At 48.4% G+C, this 25,282-nt stretch overlaps 1 pseudogene; it reads right to left on the bottom strand.

Annotated features, from left to right (window-relative positions):
• Positions 1–5,016: 5,016 nt before the first annotated feature.
• The window catches only part of LOC119100724 (acetylcholine receptor subunit beta-like 1), a 48,983-nt pseudogene continuing 28,717 nt past the window's right edge, over positions 5,017–25,282 (bottom strand).

The following is a 25,282-nucleotide window of genomic DNA, read 5'->3' as shown; positions in this document are numbered from 1 at the left end:
TGCAGCCCTGTTTGATATTGATCATGAGACCTGCCGGTGGCGTACTTGTCAGATATTTATACCGAGCCTTGTCGCTTTCATGCTAGGAGGTATAGTTGGGCTCATTTCAGTGACCGTTCTTCCGAGTATATCAGCATTGTTCTTAGACTTTGAATGTTCATGGTTTTATGAATAATGAGGATTTTCTTCTGAATGTTGCGCAAGAAAAAAGAGGAGATCATAATCGTTTTTTAGACAGTATCAAATCTGGCGATCGATTGAACTCGAAGAAAGGAACGTCACAATTAAGTATAAATAATCTCCCGATTTGTTTCTCATATGACCTCGGTACTTGTGAACGTGTTAACAGCACACGAAGACACTAGCACGTCGGCTGCCGAGAGCAAGCAAGCACCAAAAGCCATCCATCAGCTAGAGAGGACATTGGCTGTCGTAAAACGTACTTGAGTGGTGTAGGTTGTTTGTGACCTGTCAGATATATCGGCAGCGGCGGTTTGTGGCGGTCACTGTCCATGTTGTTCGTTCCACAGTTGTGTTTTCAACGCTTAGAACTCGCAAGTTCATCTTCGCTGATTTCGCCGAAACTAAGGCTGACCGAAAGCTTAATCTGGAAAACGAATACAACCACCGAGCGTGAGTATTTCCGAACTCCTTGTGGCAACGGTGTGATAGCCGTCCTACCCTCGGATCTTGTAAGCTACTGGAGGTTAATCACTAATGTAACGGTCATCTATGCTCAGGTGATGATGGGCGAGGGCGCGGGCCGAATGAGCTTTGTCTGAGCCGTGATAACGGCCATCTATGCTGAGATCATAATGGGCGAGGGCGCGGGCCGAATGAGCTTTGTCTGAGCCGTGATAACGGCCATCTATGCTGAGATGATAATGGGCGAGGCCGCGGGCCGAATGAGGATTGTCTGAGCTGTGATAACAGGCTTAGCTCGGAGTTTGAGCGGCCTGGCGCGGACCAGTGCGTGTAACGTTTCCAGTAATGTTGTCATGCTTTCTAGTCCACCCAGCCACACTCTTAAAACTAGTCATTTTGCAGTCACTAGTGTCAAGATCATGCAGCTTCAGCAACAGGGACAGTATTTACGACAATGTGGCACGTAAATTGTCAGACATTTGCAGCAGGCTAAACACCTTGTTCTCTGCGGGCCTTCGGATTTACGTGAACATAAGAGGCAAGGCAGAATCTTCCCCACTAGACATCCCGAGAATCACCGCTCTGAATTTGAAAATTGTCATTTGATCGAACTCAGCAGGACCTTCATTTTTTTGCCCGAAAAAGAACATGCTTTAAAATTGTAGTTTTAGAGGGCAAGAACTCGTAAATTTGTGGATGTATTTGGTAGGCCACCACTTGTATATTCAAACATCAAGTTACATAGCACCAATGTGGGTTAACTTGAAAAACATTCGTATAGTCAACACATAAGTTCGAAACCAAGGCTACAGTCAGCTCTAGGCAGTGCAAGTGAGGGTTTTTAACGATATAATGATATAGCTGTGCTCATTTGCATGAAAAAAAACATCAGATAAAAGTTGGCAGTCCAAGTTGTGACAGGAAGCTCAGTTCAAGTTCAGTTCAGTCTAGTCCAAGTTCAGTCCAAGTTCAGCAGGAAAGGCATGGACTCTCCAGGCTTTTGACGTAAGTTCCTTTACCGAAAATCATCGACCTTCAAGAAGCGAGGAGTTAGGAGAGGAGTTAGGTGAGGAGCTAAGCAAGGAGTTAGGTGAAGGTAGCGTCTGGCTCAAAAGTTGTAAACAATCATTCTTCTCAAAGGTATCGGCCTCCAAAGAAGTTTCTACGTTTTTGTTCTTTTTTCCCACCCATATCACCCTGAAGTGTATTATTACCATCCTGGTTGTTTTTTAACTATGCGATCATCCTTGGCCAAAGCAGTTCAAACTTTACCATACGGTTGGAACCTCAATTGCCTGTATCTTACAGATTTGAAAGGCCTTTCTGATGATTTTCCCTCATTGGCGTGGCACGTTTAGTTCTTAATGCAGCCCGAATGGCTAATGCACCAATAGCCTCTACTTTTCGATGTGATGTGGCACGTCACACTTAACATCTGTTGGCTATTGATTTTAAAGAACTATTCAATGCTATCATCTGCATAGTCGTAGCATGCCTGGGTCTTGAGATAACAGGAGAGGGCGCTGAAGTGCTTATCTGAGCCAAGGCCTTTGATATTACCAGGTAGTCATCTACATTTGTCACTACGGCGAATGCGTAGCAAGAGGATGTGATTGACGTTACAAGCCGGGAGCAGTTGAATCAGTATAAAAACTGCACATGCAGCAAGTCCACTCAAAAACCTTGCTTCGCAACTTGTTACCATGACTGTTCCTTGTAGCCTCAATGACGCCATCGAGCGTCCTTGTGGTAAGAACAACAAACACACGTATTTGGTAGCGCTATCAAATACGCATATTCGTTCGATGAGACCTGAGACATCTCTCGCTGCTTCAGGCCTGATCTGACCCCTTTGACGTCAGTTGACCCATGACAGATTTCAATCACGACTACAAATTACAACTGATAACGACAACTAACAGCACTAAGCTCAATTAAACAAACCATGAATGTTAGGAGTCATACCCGTGAAGCTTGTGCGCGTGCTGCTTTATCTGCCGCGTTGGCCGTGAAAGGGCGGATTGTGCAGTTGTGTCATAGGCAAATGGCATTGGGGCCATTCCACGCCAACTAAACCAGTAATAGTTAAATTTTGCATGCGACCACTGCATATCTGGACAACATTGGCTATGGTGGGTTATTTTGTGCTCCGACCACGATTCTGAGGCAACCTCCACACCTAGCCGCTTTTCGTTGATGATGACTGCAGAGCATGAGGCAACGACGGAAATGCGCTATGTAAAACGCCATGACTCCGCAATCATAGCACGTATTTTCTTTCAGAAAACAGCGTGACATAGTCCATACAATGCCCTAGCTGACAATATAAAGGAGAGTTAAATTACTTGTATCAGGATTGAACTGTCCTGTTTTGATAATAAACGAACTTGATTTCCAAGTTGATAGCATCTTTGATTTGTTAGACCTCCTGATTTTCGAAAACGCTGTTGAGTTGTTTGTCGGCTACCGTCGATAGAAAAGTGGAGACTTGGTTTACACTGGCACTGCGCGGACGAGATCATAGACAGGTGGAGCGGTGCGGAGCGGCACCCCTGGCTGGGCGATCCCGGGCGCCATCCAGCCGGCTGCCGGCCGGCCCGTCCCGCAGGCGGAGCGGCACCCCTGGCTGGCTGATCCCGGGCACCATCCAGCCGGCTGCCGGCCGGCTCGTCCCGCGCCCATACTACCACCAGTTGTCGCCCCCCACCCGTGTCGGTTCAGAGTGACGACTCCAGACGGCTGGAATCACCGCTTAAAAGATGACCGTATCGCGGCTACCAGCTTTCCCACCAGCTCTAATGGCATCGGTCACACCAGCTGTGGCTGGCAGCGCCGCGAGCTTTGTCTGTAGTTGCAGTCCTACGTGCAGAGGGATTATGAGGCATTCGTGCATTTCAAAAGGGAAGGTTCGCGTATGTAACAGAAACACGTGTATGACCTCCATCGTGCGTTTCGGCTGTGGGTGGACTCAAAATGTGCACTGAAACGAACAAGATATTCGTTGATATGAGTTGGCACTTCTTATTCTGAATATAGTCGACCTTCAGTTTAGCGAAGTGCACCTACCGGTAAATGGACATAATCAACCAGGTTCTACCTCCACTGGCACTACTCCTCGCTTCAAACATATTCCATGGTCTCGAGAGAACAATGCGAAACAGAGCGATGATAACTACATTAAAGCTCATTGTGGTTGCAGTATAAAAGTGATCGTGAAGTCTGTTTCTTTGAAGTTTTCCTGTGGGTTGAAGCCGGAATTTTTAGCTGATTCGTTGCTGATATGACTCAACCAGTGTAAGTAACAGCATGTCTTAAAGGAAATGTTCAACATTCCAGGATGAAAGATGGGTATTACCCCTTTAACCGTCGTCCTACTAGGGGGTCGATACGATCCCTCCCTCACCCCGGTTTTTAAAGATACCACTCCGGCATGGTACGCAATCGCGACCAACTTTGTATGGAACACTCATTGCTCGTGTTATGACACCAATAGCGTGTTCTTAGCTTTTATGGTGTTGGAGCAGCGGCAGTTTTTGTGGAGCACTGCACGGTGATCTACGGCCTGAGCGAGCGGGCGAGCGGGCGGGTAGGCGGAGACCGACGGTGCCGCGGAACGCGCGCGCCGGACTCACATCGTTACATTAGTGGAGCCATATATCATAAACAAATGCTCAAAATACATCAACATATAAACCATTGTACTCAAAGAAGAACAAAGAGTGCGCCTGTTTAGGTTTCGTGTCGCCATAAGGTATGATCTCGTATGTAAGATGTAAAGCTGAACAGTGCGATTTTCTGGAAAATTTGACTTTTGCCTTGGCGTAATGGGGTCAATTGTTAACCTGAAAACATACAACATGATGCCAATCGCGAGATACTTTTAAGACGAATCCACTGGTGTTTTTCACTAAGCTGTAACTTAATTGTGCTGGAAACGCCAGGGAGTCATATCTAGGGTTGATATTGTGACAGCGAGCATGCTGACTCAAACGTCCACAGTAACACGCAGGTGGCATTCTATCAAAATGCATGTCTTATATGGGCTTTTATGAAGTCCATAAAGTGGCCAATTTCCTGAACCGCCGTCCAAAGTATCGATCCCACCAAAATCAATATACAAATAGAGCATCGTTCCTTATTCGGAATCGTAGTCGACTGCAAATTGTGCTGCGTTGCTCCGATTCGAACCCGCAATCTGCTGCTTGCATTGAACAAATCTTGACAGAATCGATTCGACTTGAAATCAAGTCAAGCACAGGTCTGTGTGGTACTTTTGTATGGGTATGCGTGTGCAGTTATTTGTGTTGCGGGGCTGACCGAGTTAGGAGAAGAGTGCGTCGCTGGTTTTGACATCTTGGAAACATCCGGTCAGACATTTCGCATCATTTATTGCTAAGCAAATAGACTCCACAAAAAGCATGATGGCACATACCATACATACGCGTGTTTAAGATGGATATAAGACAATGCTTCAGTTGTGAGCAAAACTGTACCGATCTGATAAAATCTAGGAGGCAATACGACATGGTGTAACCAACAAAACCAAACAACATTATATTGTGTTTACGACATGTTTTGCTTCGCCACGTCGTGTTTGGCAGACAGCATTACGTCATCATTACGTCATCATTACCATTACAATGGTCGATATCCGACCATGCCTGATGCCTGATGAACGCGGTATAAAGTAATGGGCAGCGTGGATTTCGGTATCGATTCAGGACACTCAATTACATATGAAACGGCGAAAGTATGCCCACGTATGCGGTCGTGAGCAGATGGCTGCCGTTTGTAGAGATCATAATCCAGCACTGGTCGCGTTTTTAGTTGAACTGGACAGCACAAACAAGCACTTTAGCGCGTTTCTGCTGATGTTTTTGGGAGCTGAACACTCTTGTGATCTTTGGTGCACTTAGCCCGGACCGGTGTGTCACAAGCCGGTCATTGGATAATACGCAGCCACTTCGGACTGTGGCTTTACGTTTTTGAAAAAAGATCATTTCTGAGGTTTTTCAGCTAACCGCTTGCATTATATTGCATTGATCTAAACAAACATTGTTCACAACTTTCTAATGCTCTTAAAATACGAAGTTGGAGATAACAGGCGTAATGTACCTCTACATCCAACAGTTTTTATGGCCTGGTATAACAACGTTTTAGATTTTACCTCAAACGGTTCTGATTCCCCACCGCAGCCTTTCAAACCCAAGATATCGTTAACTGATATATTGGTTTTTGGCCTTGTCTTCGGTAACAACATAACGTCATGAATAAAATGCGGCCATGATGTGCATTCTTCTACCTCGTATTCGTATCATGCAGTTTCCATGCTGGGACCGAATCTTTGCAGGATTACTAGAACGTGGAGTGAAACGCTTGCAAATGAAATGCGCCACATGGATAATAAGTGTCGTTTCTATTCTAAATTTTTTAACCCAATGAAATCACACAATCGTTTCGTGGTGGACACAATCGTTTCGATAAACCAAACACAAACCCGTGATTTCCACCTTGGCAATTAAAATTGGTAAAATGCTCACTCAACCGGATTCGTTTGCGTTCAAATAAAGAACTGTGGTATTGAAAACTAAACGTTCATTATTCTTACATGGCCGAAGCGGTTTTTCCGATTTTCGGGTGGTTTAGGTGCAGACGCAAGCATATATGCAAACTTCACCTCGCACGTAATATCGAACACCAATAGGAACAAGCGGGGCTTTGTCGTACAAATCACAACAGCTCCAGCGAGACATACCGCGTCGGCGGGCAAGCATTGCTGAACATTCGCACGCACTCACAGCACTCAGTTGGCCGCGGTCTGTCAACACACTCCGCATTTCCTAAAGCTTTGCCGCTGCGCCATCCTCGCCGCGCTGCGGCGGCTGGGCTGAGCTTATCATGTGACGCCGCTCCCGCAAACCAGTACAAAACAGTCCCTCGGCTAGCGTGCGCGTTCAGCGCTTGCTTACTGATACATGGCAGTAGGCAGCACAGCAGGCACGGCCAGTGCACACGTGTACATCGCTCTCTAGCATGCCGCGACCACCGGCCAAATTGAGCATTTTCTGTCGCGAAACACCTATCGATCTTCTAGCCGAGGCGGACCCGTGACGGATCGCGCAGCGTGCCCCGGCTGCCGCTGCTCCCGTCAGCACGGAACGCACCGGCGTCCACGTCCGCGGAGGTGGACCCGAGGTGGCTCACATCAGGTCACTGGTGCCGGGTGTGGGCCTTACGTCGACCCGGCAGCCCTGCCGTTACCCGACAGGGGTCCTGGCACAGCTCCTGGCCCGCCCTGACAGGGGTCCTGGCACAGCTCCTGACCCGCCCTGACAAGGGTCCTGGCACAGCTCCTGGCCCGCCCTGACAAGGGTCCGGACACACTTCCTGGCCCGCACCTGACCAGGAGCGGAGGAGATGCCGTTCCCGCACTGGACAGAGGTCCTGACACGACTCCTGACCCGCCGCTGACCAGGAGCGGAGGAGATACCGCTCCCGCCCCGGCTATCAGGCGGACGCCGGGCAACGCTCCATTGTTTTCAGTAGGAGTGAGATGCCACGGTCACCTCGGACCGGCGCCCGACCAGGGATAGTTTCTTAAAGGAGCGGCGGTGACCCGTTGTGTCTGCTGCCCGCCGGCGGCGCCAGGCCGATGCTAGCGCCATCTATATCCAGCACGGCTCGTCTGGTTCGACATCTATCGACGTCCAGTTGCAAAGGCCAACGCCTTCCGCATGGTCTGCCAATCAGCGCAGACTCTGGCGGCTGCCGCTTTTGAGACGATGACAGATGCACTCTACCGGCCCTGGTATATCTTGATGATAGTGTCTTGGTCGACGTACTCGAAGATGTACGGCGCATCCATAAGGATGCCGATTGTTCCAGCCGTGGTGACTACGAAGAACAGGTACAGCTGGAGGCGGTCGATCACCATCGCGACGTACTTCCAGTCCTCACGGATCTAAGGAAAAGGCGGGGTGGTTGGTCGCAAACGAATGTTTTAAGGGCCTATTTGTTTTGCAGCAGATCAGTGCTAGGTGAGTTCTGTATAAGAACCTGGCACAGCGCGGAAGCGACGCAGTGCGTGCATTGCAGTGTGAGATGAAACTTGTTGAGTATCTCATACGCCGTATGCGGACTTGTAACTCTGAACAACTTGGCACAGAACAGCAAACATGGGGAGAGATATGGCACCGTCACAGAACAATATCATGCTTAAGATTGGAGCGCTTCAGGACAATGCAAAGGAACAATACAAAGCAGAGTTGCGTGTCCTGCTCAATATGAGGAAAAAGATGAAAATAGTTGTGTTCATCAAATATTGACGAAATTAATATGGACGGATGTAAGTGAAGCATAAATGCGCATTTAACGGGCATTTGGAAGATGGGTAATTCAAATACATCCCGTATAGGGATTCTGAAGCATTGAAGAATACAGACGCATTTTGGGTGAAGAATTGGCTTAAACTGGTCCGCAGGAAGGATGCAACCAAATATAGTTCCTTGTTACGTTATGCCATGCATATGGCTTCAGTCTGGCGTTTGACCATTTTATATGCCACTTGGAAGTTAAACTGAACCAACCGCTAGGAACAATAGAGACTGGAACACAAATTCGGGAGGAGTATTTATACACTCTGTTTCCTTTGAGTGTCTTAAACGGGGAATATATTATAGAAAATTATACGTTTTCAAGGTCAGACACTTCTTCTCGAATCCAGGCCCGGACCGGATGCACTGCGGTGCGAAGCAGTGCATTGACGTGAACGAGAGCCGAACAGACAGGACACCGGGCCGCCTGCCTCACCTGGATGTACTCGTTCTCGTTACGCAGGTGCTCGGCGATGAACTCGACGGCCTCGGTGGCCTTGTAGGCCTCGGCCGTGAGGAAGAGCGACTCGGAGGCGTCGCTGTCGCGGCGCGCGTCGGTCTGCGGCGGCGGCGCGTCCCGGCCGGCTGCGCAGTTCGGGTGGTGCAGGTCCGACAGCTCCATCGAGTCCAGCTTGGCCTGCGCGAACTGCGACGACAGGCCGACGCCGCCACCGAACGAGGGCACAGCGCCGTCGCCGCGGCCCGCCACGCCCGGACCCTCCATCATCCATCGCAAACGCGTCTTTTTGGGGCGCTTCATGAACAAGAATATGGGCGTGTACCTGAGGAAAACGACCCGCACCCAGTTGGGCATGTGGTGCGTGCGCGGTCCCCGAAAGTTCCAGTTGATGATGACCACCGTGACCAAGATGCTGAAGGTGTTCATCACAAAGGTGAAAAGCAGGTACTTGGCGATGAGGGGCAGCACCAGCGACGTGGGCGGCAGGATCTTGGAGACAAGCAGCAGGAACACGACCAGGGAGAGCAGGATGCTGATGCCCAGGGTGACCTTCTCGCCCGCCTCAGCCGGAAGGTAGAACACGAGCACGCACAGAAACGAGATCAGCACCGTGGGCAGGATCAAGTTCACCGTGTAGAAGAGCGTCTTGCGCCGGATCGTGATCCAGAACGTGATGTCTGTTTCCTTGGGCGACGTCTGGTTCTTGTAGTTGAGGTAGGCGGGCACCTCGACGATGTCCCACGTGCCAGACTTCCAGTAGTCGGAGAGGTCCACGAACTCTTTGTATTCGTACAGTTCGAGCGACACCTGGTCGCCGTTGAAGGTCCACGAGCCGAACTTCATGACGCACGTCTGCTGGTCGAACGGGAAGTACGTGACGTCGATCGTGCACGAACTCTGAAAAAGATGATGCGGTGTTAGACCAGGGACCACGGGTCACCGATACAGTACGCGATTGGAAGGCAGACAAGTGATTTCTGTTTGAGAGTGATAGTCATTTTTGCCTTTAATGCGGTGTTCTGTCGTTTTGTTTATGGTCATTTTCGACTTTATTGAAAGGTTGGTAGCTCACGGCCGGTTCTCCGGTCGGTGGCTAGCCGGTCCGGGGTACCAGTGGCTAGCGGGTCCGGGACCAGTGGCTAGCGGGTCCGGGACCAGTGGCTAGCGGGTCCGGGACCAGTGGCTAGCGGGTCCGGGACCAGTGGCTAGCGGGTCCGGGACCAGTGGCTAGCGGGTCCGGGACCAGTGGCTAGCGGGTCCGGGACCAGTGGCTAGCGGGTCCGGGACCAGTGGCTAGGAGGCTGAGTCGTCACCATTGGTGTCAGTTAAAATCTGGCGTAGTAAGCCGACCAGACGTCAGGGCTAAAATCTCCGATTACGGGCGCGAGGGCATGAACAATCCCCAAAATGGATTAGATTCAGAGGCCCTGAATAGCCCCTGTCCCTTAAGTCCGTAACTGGTTAGGCCCTTCTATTTTCTGATTGCGGACAATTTAATTGACATTTCTAGTATTTCCATTCCATGTCAGGCAAGAGGATATCGACCAACGCAAGTGGCTCCCTGACATTTAGGGCCTGGTTCTGTTCTGTGGCACTGACCTTGTCCCTGCCTCGTAAATGGGACCCCAGATTCCAGGCCGACTCAGAGCTAACTGCTCAGCATTGGTGATCTTGGACCTACATAGACGTATTTGTAGTCCCGGGACTACATATTTGTAGTCCCGGGGACCCCGACAGGCGCGACGAGTCCCTTTGCCTGACCTTTGGCCGTCAGGCATTCGCCGCGGGGTCATCTTTCGGTCAGCCCTTCGTACCCCCCAACTGGGCCCTTAATAGTTTGTGCCGATGGTCCCGAAAGGCAATTAGGACCTAGCCGGAACATATGTCCCTTGTGCCCACCCCCCTTCCCTACCAGCTGGCTACGTCCCTGGATGTGTAGGTATACAAATCTCAATGGTAGCCAGCGACAGTCGCTCTCATAGCTCAATTCCAAGGTGAATAATGGCGTCTGCATCCCAAAACACTCCCAACTTCATGCCAGTTTGGTTTAAAATATCGTCGTTTTTTACTGGCGGGCTGAAAATTCTATATTCTGGTACAGATTTTTTATTTCACACTACATCTTGGCGGTTTGTTTTTCCTATTTGCTGGAACTTGACCCAGTCTATTGGATGCTATTTTCCTCATGTATTGAAATGAATTTTCATCATATTATAAATATCTATGTATAAATATATACATATGTACAGATATGGATATGTACGTGAATATATATATACATGCATATATATATATATATATATATATATATATATATATATATATATATGTATGCATATAAAACGTCTGTATTGACGGCAATAATCCAAATTGTGGCAGAATGTTTACTTTGGGTGTGATCTGGTATCTGGTATCTGGTAATCTGGTAGAAGTAGCCGTTTCGGTTATTCTAATATATATATATATATATATATATATATATATATATATATGATGTATCTTAATCATGCATCATGGAGGCATTTCCTTCGTGTATTTGGTGACTTAGGTAGGCATCAACAACTGCGTTAGATCGGTGGTGAAAACGTCTGTATTGACGGCAATAATCCAAATTGTGGCAGATTGTTTACTTTGGGTGTGATCTGGTATCTGGTATCTGGTAATCTGGTAGAAGTAGCCGTTTCGGTTATTCTAATTCGTTTTTGGTTAACAGTCTATAGGCAGCCTTTTTGTCGTCTGGTTTCCGCAGTTGGCCGTGTCGACCAATCAGCTGATCGCTCGCGCTGTTCCGCCCATCGTCCTGCGCGTGGGAACAGTGTGGGGCTGCACGAAGCTGTACCTACTGGTCGGTCGGTGGGAACGTTCCCGGGTGTGGGTGTCCCTCGGTAGCAGACGGCGGATAAGTTGCAGATTGTTGCGCGCGGGGGGTTGGTTGGGGGGGGGGGGCAGACGGCGAAATCGGTGCAGGGTCAAGCAAGGAGCGTGAAGGGACAGATATCATTCGGCATATATGCATAGATATATGCATATATTATTGTGTATATAATATATATATATCATTGCACGCCGCGGTTAGTTATCGTCAGCTGCGGACCACTTCTTGGCGCTGAAGCTGATACATAACATGACGGTGCGCCCATTGAGTCACGCGGCGCAAATAGATGTTCCGCAAACCTTATTTCACAGCGCGAGCGCCTGTCTCTTCATATTTATTTTATGGAATCCGTTTGATGGCCTAAATAATGAATTTGGGGCGTAGCAACGAGGAGTGTCCGCATCAATTCACCAACGGTGCTACAGATATATCTCCCGTCCGGCAAGGAATGCATCCGCGCTAAACGCCATAACTCTGCAACATTGTGGGCTGGTGAGGAAAGCACAACACATGCCACACGAAATTTTTATGGGACTCAAAGACAACGCTACCAGTCAACATTTCGCCTGCAATACGGTACATGCCGACATATATTCGCACAAGCTGTGACTGTTCCCAGCCTAAAGACGTGCGTTCATGCTAGCCTATAAACATGCTGTCGTTCCGAGCTTGCAGACCTGCAGTTGGTCGTGTCTGCGGACGTGTGGCCGGTGCAGGTGTGCAGGCATAGTAAGGGCATGAGATGGTAGTGGGATGTGTTCATTTATACAAGAAGACCTGCGATCAGACTATATAGAACTTGTCTATTCGGGGTGTCTTGGCCTTTTTGGCGTTATGGTGTGCTTTGGTATTGGGCCTCTGACCGATGCGGCCAGACCAAGTAACAAACGAATTATCATAATTCAAAACAAGGGAGGAACAAGCAAATTTCAATAACTATAGAAAAACAATTAAACGCACAAGCCTTGACCTGCGTTGTTTGCAATTCCAGGATGTGTACGCAATGTGCAAGAAGGGATTTGAAATTATCGCACGGATATGAGCTTCTATTGGTTCCCCAGTAGCTACCGAAAATCGAATGAACTCACTTTCTCCTTTGAAAGTGACTCAATCAACTCCAAGACGGCAATCGCTAGTCAACCCCAATCCCCGTGTAGTTACGGATCAATGCTACCAGCTGCCTGGGTATTTGATGACATAACTTGACTGGGACCTCTGGGGCCATGTAGGCCCCACCCGAGGTCTCTTGGGCCTATGGACTGTTTTTGTTGCAAGCTAGCTGAACTCGCCTTGGATACGAGTTGCATTCTGTCCAATTACGTTTGGGCTGTAGAGGCGCCTGTTTCGGAAACGAGGCGGTAGTACCGGCTTAAGCATGCCAAACTGGTGCCAATAATTATTGTAGCGCGGCACCTCTAAAGGCAGACAACATGACCTCTCTTCGTGACCTCACTTGACATTAATTACCAAAATCCCCGCACAGGCTTTGACCTGCGTCGTTTATTTTGTAACATCATCTGACGTTGAGAATTACGGTCCACCAATGCGCGAAACCTCATAGGAGGCTCTGAAAGTTGGATGGACAGGACTGGAACTGTTCTAGCTGTTTAAGAAGGTTGGGGCTTAACCGTTGTCCCTCCAGCCTTTGCCGAACCAGATAAGTTTATCCGTCTTTTGTAACGTTCAGGTAGAGCGAGCTTTAAACATACCTGGTCAAGGCAGACACTAAGGACGTTAGTATGGGCGACACAATTTTACATTTAATTTCCCTAGAGTGCATAACTGCGCTGCAGACAGAGTCATTAAAAACTGATTTAGATGACCAGTTTAGTCATGGAATTGTAGCTGCAAAATTATGACCTGGGGACAAAATCAAAAGTAGCATGGCCGTTGACATGTGTTCAAGGTCAGATCAACCTGTGACTTGCGCCCTCATCTCTTGGATTTTGACTAACTTGACCATGCAAGGAATCAATAGCGTTAAGAATGCCTGTAAATTTGATCAAGCATCTAGCTTAAACACTTTCCGTTCATTGCCCCTCGCAATTTATTGTTGCGTTGCTGGTAGGGTATCCCTGACAGCGAATTCATCCACCGTAACGAAACGAGATCAGGAAAATGTGATAAATATGCGTGATAGCCACTATATCCCAATGCTTACGCAAGTTATAGTAAAATTGAGTGAACCATTTAAAAGGCGCTAACGAGTAATTTTCCGGATGATTTTGTACTTTACCTGTTGCACATGAAAGACCGCGTCTCGACGTACCAATCATAATGCAACAAAAAGGATGGTTTTCATCACGGAAAACTTCCACCTGGGCACTTTAAGACAACGCCAAACTATTTTTTTTCTCAAAATTACCGGGGCCTCGTGGGGTGCACGGCTGCGCAAGTAGAGATGCTTTGTGCCGGTCATAGGTGGCTTTCAACCCGCATCACGGTCATCAAATCATCAAATGGTCAAAATGTGCTGGTATTTTAGATGATAATGTGAGGTGCAAACGCTGCATTTCAGACAAAAACTATCTGTAATACGTTGTTCTGCTGACGCGCGTAGATTCACAACCTGTGTGAATATATATATATATATATATATATATATATATATATATATATATATATATATATATATAATATATGCGGCCTATTTCAGAAGCAGGGACGAGGCCGGGACTGGCGATTTGCATTTGTAGGGCCCACGTAACAATGAGGGCCGTACGTCAGTTACGAGCCCACAGTGCCGAACAAGAGGTCCTCTGCCGGTAAGCGGTCCCAGTAATTTACGGAAACATCTCCTGGACAGGGACAGGGAATGGACCCCAATTGCCAGAGGACCTCTTACATTTGTCGTGGTTATCAGTCAGTGCAAGGAGATATGATATCTCATAAAGGCGGCCCACCACATGCAATAGACGGACGGAGGGAGAAGCGTCAGCCAGGGCCCCCAGTACGTAACGGAGGCTCTCCACCCCAGTTCAGATAAGGGCTAGTTGAGCCGAACTTTTACATTTTATGGACTGTTGATCAGTTACCTTGTTGCGTCAATGAGGGCCTCTTTGTCAATCTGGAGCCGACTGTCAGGTCAGACAGCCTCCCGCTTCAGTGAGGGGACCAATGTATAATGCATCCGTCTGACGACTCCCGATCGGCCAGGAGACCCCACTTCTCGTCGCCAGAATGGCAGTCAGTTCGCACACCGCGCTGGGACGGAATGACCTCTGAATCAAGCTTGCAGGCGTGCATGGCCCTTGGATCTGAACTTGCGAGGACACCTGTTCACAATAAGACTCAAGGGCCAGCATTCCTTTGCGAAAGTGGGTTGGGCATCTCCATACAATTTTTACCCCATCTCTACCTACAGCCAACGTTAACAGGTCCTCAGTATTTCTGCAGAACTCAGAAAATATCTGTCAAGGACTCTGGACTTTATCGGATGAGAGGAAGAGTCTACTTAAACGTGGTAGAATAAATAGCGTCAGTGTCTTATTGCGTGCAGTCATTTCACGACCGCTTTGTTCAGGTAACTGACTTCAAAATACGAACAGAATGGTACTTCCGTTTGTTTTTCTGGCTTTTGTTCCAATCAATGAAGTTATTAATAGAAAAGCAGAAAAAAACGCGTTCACTCGAAATCAAATGGACCATGCCGTTTTTGGGGGGAGGGGGGGGAGCTTCACCATGAGCAACCTTTGCCCACACTGTGCCTCCCGCCCCCTACCAAGGCTCTGGCTTCGCCCATGCTCCCAACCTCAACCTCTCGGAATATGCCTGCACATCGACGTAGACAGTTGCGTTTCAAGTGCAAAATTACAACGCCGTTGCTCATTGGCACTTAAATGCCGTTTCCTGCTCAGTAACAAAAGTGCAGATGATCGCAGACAAACGCCAGATATCTATCCAGCTGTGAGCAGGTACGAACGCCGGCCCTGGCTTGTGATCTGTTCATAGAACTGCTCCCCTTAGTATCAGGATAGCTCTATGAGCTGGGGCAGGGAGGGACAGATAGTACCTAGGGCTGGTGTTGTTTGTATTGCTGCAATCATGCTGGCAGCGCACTTGTAAAAATGTGCATTTGTAAGACTCTGTAAAATAACAGGATGTATAAACCATAGGATCAATAGCATAGGACAACCAATCAAATATGGATATAGAGACAACCGGACCGGGTGAATACTGTCAGCATTGTGTCTCCATTTCGATCAATATAAAAATTGTTTCTATGCGATTTTCTTGCATATTCAACGGTTTATGCGGTTTCAAATACATGCTGCATCACCCAGACCAAAAATAATTATCATAGTGATACCACCCTAAGTTGCACCGAACGCTAGCACAGCTATCATGGCTCAGCCCTCCCCCTCTGGTGACTGAACGGTTATATGCCGACGCTATCACCTCCTTGATATCGTCGTTTAACGAGCGCCTTCCAGGAGACTGAGGGTTAGTTATTGTAAGAATGAAATATTCCAACGCACAACGCGTGGCAGGGGCTTTGGTTTGTTATTTCCTTGTACCACCCACATACATCTTCACACCATGCGTCAGAACCACTACAGTCGCGTGATGAGCGCTGCTTTCAGCAAACAGAGCGTGTTCCGTGCGACGGTCACTTGTCGCCGTCCACGCTCAGCATAAATATACCGATCTTTTGTGCGCGTGATGATCTGGGAACACGATAGCGCCGTCGGCTAATGATCGGAATTGGCTCTCTCTCTCGTGCCCCATTGTTCGCAGCACAAAGGGAGAGCTCGACTCGTTCATTAGGGTGCGTCGAGTGTTTGCCCACACTGCTCCAGTCCGCCGATAACGAGGGCGTCGTTGGGAACAGATGTGACGGAGTTTTGGTTGGAGTTGAGTGAGGAGTCATCACGCCCCGCCAGTCCCAAATAAAGCTCCGCGGCAGCGCGCCTCAGAAGCGACAAGTTTTCGTCAGACTCGTTAGCTCAGTAACTGGCAGACATTCGAGCGTTGTTTAAAATATACGAACGACGCTGTTGTTCACTAAGTACACTCGCCTTGAAATTCACGAGAAGGTATATAAGGAAGCGGGCAAGGCCTTCTGTTTTGTAATCCGAGAAAATTTTGTCTTAGGCCATTGTCCATTCAGCGCAAATTAGATGTAAAATAAGCGAATCAGCAGCGAGCCCCTGTGCCGTAATTGCACTATATCAGCCAGCACGTCGTTACATTTTCAGTACAAAAACTACTGAACACGCACGGTGGGGGATCTTTGCGAATTACATACGGGGGCCACGGCACCCCCTCTACCATCTCGGGAACTGTAAAGGGTCGCGGTCAGAAGACATAAATACTTAGGGTAGATCAAGGCACTACCTGAAAATTTGCTTGCGTAAAAATTTAATGACCCAAGCTTAATGACGTCCCGGTCGAGTGAGGTCACACACGCCCAGTTCTCGGATGTTTTGCACTGTTTGGCTTACGATACGTTGATAACCGAGACTGAGGTTAATTGTGCCGAAGTTTCCACTGGTTATATCATCGAAATCGATAATGCAACGATGTTATAATACAGAAATCCGGTCACTTATAAATAAACAAAGACGTATGACATGCAAAGTGTTTTTCAGAGGGTAGAACTGCAATTTCACAAATGTTGCGAACATATGTTGAACATTTTGAGCCTATTCTGAAATCGACTCGAGGTGACTTCGGTGATCTCGGCATAATGATGCACGCCAATATACAGCAGAAAAGTCACCAGTGTCGTTGCAACGTCCCCTGCTGTGGATCTACCAAAAACGCATTTGTGCCAATTTTGACGCCCTGGTGCAACTGCATTGCTGACTTTGCCGGCATGCAGTTTTAAAACCACTATGCCAATTTTCTTTTTCATTTCTTGAAACCATGCGCTATCGCTTTATTTGCGAGAAAACACATGCAGATCTGCTCACTCACTCCGGAGAAATTTACGAAAAACCGGAGGGGGGATTTCGTCTCCCTTCACTGCGGCGGCTACAGCGAGGATGGCATCCAACGTCGAACTAGAAAACATATCGTCGCTGATGTGCACTAAGACATTATCGCAATGATAATGTCTTATAATTTTTCTTAGAAAGAAGGATAATTTTTCGGGACGATTTTTTCGAAAATAATAAGGCTGGACAACACAGACCCCAAACAAGAAAATTGGTTCATGCAAAGTTCGTCCAACTTCAAACTTACACAAACTTACACTAGGATCCTAACGTTTTCTTAAAGCACCGAAAGACCACTTTGGATATGTTGTATGGTGTGATGTGTCGGATTTGCATGCGTGGCGATACAGGCCACATCCGCCCAGCCATCACAGAGGATCGGCATTTGTGCGAGGAGAAATATCTGATTCGTCTAATAAAGTTGGATTAAACGGTGGTTGCTGACTGCGGGGTGGCAATTAACTACAGGGACATGTGAGGGTTAAATTTGATGCACGGTAGAAAATGGGCTCGGAAGTGATAGGAAACGGCGATAAATGCAAGGATGGGGACATGTATCATAAGTACCAGAGATGTGAGTAGAGAGATAGACAAAGCGCCGCTTGGATTAGAATATCGTGGTTACATAATATGTCAGAGGTGAGAGGGAATCGTCCCATGGTGAAAACCAGATAACTAGCTAATGGGATAAGGACCGGGTGAAAATATGAAGGGTGGAGTCCAGAAAACACATAAAGGTGGTGGGATGAAGGCCGCGCAGAGAGCCGGTTGGTGATGATCAGATGGAAAGCTGATGAGATGAAGGTGATATAGAGAGCTTGAGAGATGACGATCAGACAGAGGGCTCCTCAGATGAAGATGGGATAGAGGTTTGTTGGGGATGGAGACCGGATGGAGAATCGATAGGGCGGAGATCGGATGTCTAAACTTGATTGGATGGAATTCATGCAGAGCTAGTATGATGAGCACTGGACTGGGACATTTTCTGGACATTAGAGAAAACTGGAGGAGATTTAAATGGTATAGGGAGATGGCAGACATTGTCAACATATTCGTGCGAACTGTGACGCAGCGCACCAATTGTGGATGCAGTAAATGTACATCTCATTTTCATCTCATCCCTCTCCATGTCATTTTGCTCGAAAGTTCTCCAGGCTACTGGGTGGGGGCAGCGCAGGCCTCGCTGGAGCAGCCTTGACCTGGACCTGAGATAATTCTCTGTCTGGTTCATCTGACCAGACGATAAGTGGGACACGGCGCCGTAATGAAGCTAGGTATGATGTGTCCGCCACCCCGTCACAGTACAGCACATAGGACCCAAGCTGGCGCTGCCGGGGTGCACCACGCTGACTGATCTTCCAGGGTCTTCACGACCGCGCATTCCGCAGGCCCAGTGCCCATACTCGGCTCAGCGCATTGGTTCTTGCGTTGGTGATATATAACCGGGGAATGATAAAACCTGCTTCAAACGAGACAAGCGAGGGTAGCCTGTTTCTGTCAAATGTTTAGTTTGGGTTTCGTGGCCCGCATCACGAGCGTTGCCACATGGCCGTGGACCGTCAGTCTCCACCGCGATTCACGTCCAGATCACACCAGATCACAGCATCTCGCTCAGCTGCCGATGCCGTATTGTTTCACGATCGCCAGTCGAGTACAAGAGTATTTAACACGACAGTCTTGCTGCAAAAAATGCAAGGTTAGTTCGCAATGTCATCGATATTTATTATCGCTACGTTGATCTCAGTCCGGACGGGACGTGGACTCGTAAAAAAGTAGTTCGACGCGGACTTCCCTGCAGCACATAAGACCTGGCTACGCCTCAAGCCAGTAAAAGTATGCTTCAAGAACGCATGAAGACGTGTGAACCAAATCCGCAGTTGGTATGACACCAGTTCGGTGTCATCTAAAATGTCCGTCGCCATTGGGGCTTTACGACGCACTCAGCTAATGGGACTATATAGCGTCACCTGCCTCTCACCCTGACAGGAAGGGTGGGAGTCTAAAATGTTAGAAAACCAGGATCAACAGGAGTGAAGCCAGAAAGAAGAGGCCATAAAGGTTATGCAGTTCTCCCTGAGCACGGAAATGTTCGCTATATATTGGCAATTTCTTAGGAACTGCATCCAAAGTCGCAGGAGTTTGAACAAATTTGCATTGCCCATGAGGAAAATGTTTCTCACATGCTTGATCAAAGCCTATTGTTTACCGTCAGGTCTCAAGAAAGCCTGGATTTTGCTTTTGCTCGAAGCGCGTTTATATTTTGCCATCATGTAGTACTTTGTCATTTTACGTTTGCAAATGGGGTCCAATGTAAATAACTCATAAGTTACAGCAAACCTGAAATGAACAAGTATTTGATGACAGTATGAACACCTCTAATGCAACATTTACCGGCTATTTTGACATATTTTGAGTCTTCAAAACACTTGAAGAGTTTCACATCCCTTTATCATATATTCAAGGTTGACGGGAAGGGCCTGGTAAGAAGGGTGATCTGTCAAAACCCCAGCAAGCCTTATGTTTCATCGTCAAGAAACTATTTGCCATTTTACCTTTGCCCATCTGGTCCGATGGAAACAAATCATAAGGTACAGCAAACTAAAAGGATGAATAGGTGTGTGATGGTGAAGTAAATGTGATGTGGATAATGCCTTGAAATAAATGATTAAGTATAATCCGTAGTACACTACAGCATATTTCATACGCAGCAATATTACTTAAGTAACAGACACAAGTATAGGTAATGGATGACAAAGCGTATGAGAAAATAATACAAGTGATAGGTGTATGCAAACGGATGTAAGCCTACTACGGATGTAAACCTCTACAACATGTCACTACACTTGTTTCTCTTTATCATAATTTTTGCGCAGTTCAGATAAGGAGCCAAATCAGGTTCCTGTTGACAGCGTGGAAAGAGCAATTGCTGGCAAAGGAGCGTTTGGACCTGACAGCGCCCATCAAATCATGGTGAAAATGACGTCACAACGCCCATCAAATCATGGTGAAAATAACGTCACAACACCCATCAAATCATGGTACAAATAACGTGACCGAAACCATCATATGGCACAAATAACGTGACAGCATACATCATACCATAGTGCAAACGTTTCACACTACCACGCATTTACAGCCTTTGTCGCACCACTCAAACATTTTAGCGGGCGTCTCCAGAGCCATCACGGACACCGCGTAACACACTGTGACCAGTCTGCGGTCGACCAGTGTGTACACAGCGGCGGCCACCGTCGCCCGGCGTCTCAGGGGAGGGGAGGGGGGGGGGGGGGGGGGCGCCGGACCGGTAATTGCCACGATGTGCGACCACCGGCAGCCGCAGCGACGCTACAGTGGCAGCCAGCCGGCTGCACACCGCCGGCGGCCGCAGCGACGCTACGGAGGCAGCCAGCGTGCTGACGGGCCGACACGCCGCCGGCTATTGAGCCGACATGTAGTCGGAGGATTACTGATTGAGCCGGCTGCCGTTCGGCGGCCAGATATGCGGCCGGCAGGCAATCGCGCCGCCAGCTATTGGGCGGCAAGTGGCCAGACAGCCTACACGCGGCCGGGCACTGGCCAAAGACACGCAACCAGGCAAACATGCGATCAGCAGACCAGAAGTTGATCCGTCATGCCGCCTGCCGGCTAAATGGCGGGCGGGCGGGGGCGGCGGCGGCGCGGGCGGCCGCCAGCCGGAGTGCCACCGGGCGGGACCGGCTCGGGCGGACCGGTCAATCTGGCCAGCGCGCGGCCGGACAGCAGACGACAGGCCGACACGGACCATCGGGCGGACACGGTGCGGGCGGGCGCGCTCCGTCCGCGGCGTCGCCGCACTCCGCCTCGTCTCGGTACCGTACACGGCCGGCCCGATCAATAACTCCCTCCGCGGCTCGAGTCGGCCGGCTTCCGGCCGTAGCCATGACAACGGCGAGCCAGCCTCCGAGCGGCAGCGCAGCGGCCGCGCGGTGGCCGCCGCCGGCCGCGGTAAAGGGTGTTGTCACCTCTCGCCGGTGGGGTGCTGATGATCCGGCCCTGGCGTCGAGATCGGGGGAGGAGAGGAGTGGGGGTTCACGATGGCGGGTGGGCAACAGAGGAGCGGGGAGATAAAGCGTGAAATGCGTGTCATTGGGCAGATCGAGCGTTAAATGGATGCGGTTACAGATACAGTGGGTTTACACATTTATTCTAAGACGATTCTCAAAGCTATTGGGATTGTATAGTCACTGATCGCACATTCGCATGCGCAAGGCAAAACCGCTGGCATGCCTCGAACCCATGTCACTTCCGTCACAAGATGGTCTGCTTCTGAGGTACGGAACCTACATGAACCGTGCAAACCGCAGACAACCCACCGATCTCACGCGCCGTTCCTAGCCCGGCGTTCCTCGGTATGAGTCCTCGCTGCTCGGTGCCGGATGCCTGTGGCGGCGCGAGCAGATGCCGCGCCTGGCGTGTGGCGCGCGCTCAGAGGCGGTCTGGCGCGGAAGAGACCGCCGCTCACCTGGTATATGGCCGGAGGGATCCACAGGACGTCGCCGTTCGAGTGGACGAGCACGTTACACTTGTAGCGCACCTCGTAGTTGCCGTCAGCGCTGGAGACACACGGATAGGCCGCCGTAAGGCCACGACTCCGCTGCCCATGATGTGAGTGGAAGCATATACACCATTCTTAAACTTAATATGTTTCGGGTAATCATAATGTCAAGCTACGCATAGTCGAATCCTTGTACCTTGACAGATATCAATTAACTTTTTAACAAAATGGTTATCAGATTATGCTTAGTATTACCTATAAAACTTAAAATAGATGGAAGATTCCACGTTTTAATAAGATCTGGCAATGGACAAGGCCTCGGGCTGAGCGAATCTGGACGTCGACAAGGCGGAAATTTGGTGGATTTAGGCTCCACCAGCACAGTAAAAAATGCCTTTAACGGGAGTTTATTTAAGTTATCACCAATCACATCGCCGAGACATTTCCAGCAACAAATAGTACAATCATTTTGCAGTTGCGCCGGAATATTCTCAAAGCGCTAAAATGCAGACTTTTCGGGGGCATATTACCGCAACGTTGCAATATCCCCAACATACCTCCCCTTCAATTATCATGGTAAACGCATCACTTCCAAATGTCGGAAAAGCTGAAGACCGTGGATCGGAAACAGGTCTCGATCTCAGTTTCCAAACATAACAACGACATGCAACTAACCAATACTGACGGAGCGGGAAACGGACCATTGTGTGGTGAAAAACCTGGACCTAAGTGCCGCAGTCTCGCATGCACCATCAAACGAAGCCAATGGGTATGCACGCTTTTGGGCGTTTTTGAACGTTAATGTCGGACTTTGGCAGCCAGAGCACAGAAACTGGAAATCAACTGTACTTCGAAGGCAAACTCACCATCTAAAGTTCATTAAACGAACTCAGTTCTGCCCCACCCACTCAGCACAGACGCGCCAGTAAGGCAAGACACCGACAAGACAACAAGACAAGACAAGACAGGACAATCGTTTCCCGAAACCGGACTCAAATGCAACACGTTGTGGCCTAAGCCGAGGCGATCGGGTAGACGGCAGAAAACTATACATGAAAACTAAATACTAGGTATGAAAATAGATATGATAGAAAACCGAGACGAAATGAAAAAAATTATCAGGAACGTAGCCCAGTTTATTGTTACCGGATGCCCTTCTACAAAATCAGAGATGCTTTTGGCAGGCGCAAAAACCAGACAATATTCCGATCGGTCGATATGCATAAGTGCAACATCACGAGTCAAACTCATGGAAGTAGGATATTTCAGTGCATTGATATCACCTAAGCATGCCTCCAAAGGCGATCAAGTCCAGTTCGCTTACATTAAGCATCATCTGGACAGTGAGATCATGACTGTTGTCACCTGGCCCGTCCCATTCCGCAAAGGCATCTTACTAATAGCTCTTACTGCTGAGACATCCTGGTTGCTAGTTGCACTCACTTGTTGAATAACACGATGTCGGGCTTCCAGACCTTGTCCGGTGGGCAGCCGAAGGACGTGGATTCCTCTGTAGGTCCGACTCATCCCACATCAGCTGATAGTCTTGCCATTTCTGAAACAAGGAGACCAGCTATTTATTGTGGGAGAGGGTGTGAGTCTGGTGTGTGGAGCCCTAGCTGAATAAGAGTCGGGTGTCACGCCATCAAAAGTGTTGTTAACGAATGAAAGCTTAAAACCATGCAAGCGACGCATACCCCGAGCATAAGTCTTTACTCTCGTAATCTCCATTGTAGTCGACGCACCAAGGTGGCATTTAGGCAAACCGTAACATGGGGCTTAATGTTCCCCATCGATCATTAATACCGTAAGACGCCTTTATAAGCAGTAGATTTGTTGCACTTTGCCCTTGCCTTGAGAGGAATGTTAAGTCGCTTCGGATTCATTAGTAAGAGCTTCAGACTATAGGAATATACATTGCTATTTTCCTGTATATTATTTTCTTTTTTAAATCCAAGCCTTTTAAGGCAAGTCTGGCCCAAAACGTTCCCATTAGATAAATTTCTGGGAATGCGGACTTACGCTGAGCAGTGTTTGTTGTCTGAACTCTGACATCATCCGATCGTGCAACTCCGTGTCAGCACCAGCATTGGGTGGCGAAAGCTTAATGTACCACAATGCTCGGCACAGTCCGCCCCGCCCTCTGACCTATGATCTAATGCGGCCGCTGCCATGGATGGGTGGGATGGGAGTCCCCGGAGACTTTCGCTCTAACCAATTGAGCTACGAGGATGCTTACGAAAGACGTTTTCTTTAACGCGTAGTTTCCATAATCGTGCCTAACACGAAACAATATGCTCAGGTGGCAAGCATATTTGAACCATAAGGTTAACTGACACCTGTGGGTGACATATAAACCAAGTATTACGTTTGTCCATAACAGCAGCCTAAGGGAAGACTGTCCGTGTTTTGGTGCGGAGACTGGTACGACATCATTAGCGGCGAGACACCATTAGCGCCAGTATTGACATCGTCGTGTGATGTCAGTGCTGCGAACTGGCAAATTGTTGAGCGAGCAGCACCACTGACACTAGCAGTGATAATCATGTTTGGCACTTTGGTTGACCCTTTTACAGCACAGCAGCAAACATGACAAGCAAAGATTAATGATGTGCTGATCTCGGGAAACTGTTTCCAGTTTTCGTTCCATGAACTGACTACGAGGAAGATCCAGCTCTCTGGTGGTACTTTTGTTGAAGGGATGTTTTGAGTAAAAGTCAGTCCCATGGTACTCGTAGTCACGCTGCCATTTGTGGAGCGCCTGCGACTTCGCACTCTGAGTGCCTGTGCACTGGATTTCATATGAGCAACAAATATTATGTAATTAGCTCACCCATAGGACAAGAACCTTTTTAGTGTTTGGGGTTCATGCTTTGAAACCGGCCACAGCGCATACATGTGAACTGCCAATCAGAGATAAGAGACTAGGCACTCGCTGGACATGAGAGCTTATGACTTCAGGTGCATTGGACCTACGACTGCAGAGTGCGCTACATACTAATGGGTTATGGATTGGCATCTGGAGGGCAACTGTATGCCTCAAATTCATCTGCACAATTTCTTCCCAAATTATGCGACCAAAGTTATTTTTGCATTTTAAATATTTTCAGATATTTGCATGTTACCGTATTGTACTTTGCAAAAGACATAATTGCATTTGATACCTTTGCACATCTTTCAATTATACTGCGTACCTACCGGTTATCATGCGTGCTTTCAAACGTGAGCATTACATCGAACGTGAACATCACGGCCCAAACATATACTTTCAATTTATCTGTACAATATTTGCCTAAATGTATGCGGTTAAAAGGCGAGTGAGCATATCAATCTTCGTATCTGCCGGCTGCCATGCGAGCCTTCAAAGGTGAGTGTAGGATACATGCGGCTTTCATATGGCTGAAGCGCATCTTTGTGTATGATATATTGATTGCGTTGCAGGAAATTGGGTATGAA

This window comes from Pollicipes pollicipes, unplaced genomic scaffold (assembly GCF_011947565.3).
Source record: "Pollicipes pollicipes isolate AB1234 unplaced genomic scaffold, Ppol_2.1 Scaffold_4881;HRSCAF=5763_pilon_pilon_pilon, whole genome shotgun sequence".
Lineage (NCBI taxonomy): Eukaryota > Metazoa > Arthropoda > Thecostraca > Pollicipedomorpha > Pollicipedidae > Pollicipes > Pollicipes pollicipes.
The sequence above is the reverse complement of the archived record's forward strand: the minus strand, read 5'-3'. Positions and strand labels throughout refer to the sequence as shown.